Here is a 1,176-nt window from a genome sequence, read left to right as displayed (position 1 = left end):
TCTAGGTAACCAATATACAGAGGACTCTGTACAGTCAACAGACTAATCCAAACTAGGGCTTAATCCTAGTCCATAATGAATACAAGGCAAATGGTTTATTCAAAACATCTATTTCCTTACTGGAAGTTGGAAGTAATCAAGGTAGGAAAGGCAATAATGCATTGTTTTCTTTTTTAAACAGTAAATATGGTCTTCTACTCATAAGCTCCAGTATGTCAAAAGAACAATGTGGGTTTAAGATGTCAATTCAGTATTATCAGTTTTTAAAGAAACACAAATACCTCAGAAACAAATCAGTCTTTAACAAATTGCATTCATGCTAATGAAATTTTAATCTTCCTTAAGGGTCATGGCCAAAATCCAAACTGCAGGACAATCTTCAGAAAACTGGAATGTAAAATCTTGAGTTCAATTTAGATATCATCAATGTCTTCGTCATCATCTCCAATGTCATCAAACTGAATTTCATCATCATCTCCACGACCAAATCTATCAGTTTCATTGATTTTAGCATGCTCAGGAAGCTCTCCATATGCCTTCAGACTCCTGGCTTCATCTGCATTGTATTTTAAAATCACATCGGCTTTGTTATCCTGATAGTCTCGGAGACCAACCAATATAATGTCTGAGGTATTTATCCAAACCTTTTTTTCTCAACTTTCCTCTGATGTGACATAACCTCTTTACACCATCAAAACACATTGTTTCTAACCGTCCATTTCCCAACATTTTGATTACCTGAGCATATTCTTGTCCATCTTCTTTAAAGACTAGCTCTCTTTTTTCAGATTCATTCTCATTTTTACCTCTGCACCTATTTTTACCTCCTTTATCTTTATTCTTGGGCATGGCGGGGATGGCGGCCTCAAAGAGTCTCCGACTTGTCTCCAGGTGGCTCCAGCGGCTGTGGTGACCCCTCCGAAGGGGGGCGCGTGCGCTCACCAGACAGACAGAGAGAGACATAGAGACAGAAAGCAAGAAATCAACCCCCAGAGGGGATGGTCACGCCACAATCCCTTCTCCTCCATTCTCCTCTTGGGATCTTGGGCACGCACGCACATGCGCCCAGCTTGAGTTTTAAGCCACCGGGTCCGGGACGTGAACCACGGTCGACTACGTGGGAGTCCAGCGACATAGCCATTACACTAACTGCTGGTTCCCAATAAAACGTTTCTA

General features: G+C 41.3%; 1 pseudogene; it reads right to left on the bottom strand.

The window, feature by feature from the left end:
* Positions 1 to 308: 308 nt before the first annotated feature.
* Positions 309 to 863, bottom strand: LOC102488816 (eukaryotic translation initiation factor 1A, X-chromosomal-like; annotated as a pseudogene).
* Positions 864 to 1,176: the final 313 nt, after the last annotated feature.

This window comes from Tupaia chinensis, unplaced genomic scaffold (assembly GCF_000334495.1).
Source record: "Tupaia chinensis unplaced genomic scaffold, TupChi_1.0 Scaffold144641_1, whole genome shotgun sequence".
NCBI classification, from domain to species: domain Eukaryota; kingdom Metazoa; phylum Chordata; class Mammalia; order Scandentia; family Tupaiidae; genus Tupaia; species Tupaia belangeri.
Note: the sequence above shows the minus strand (reverse complement) of the source record. Positions and strands in the feature narration are given on the sequence as shown.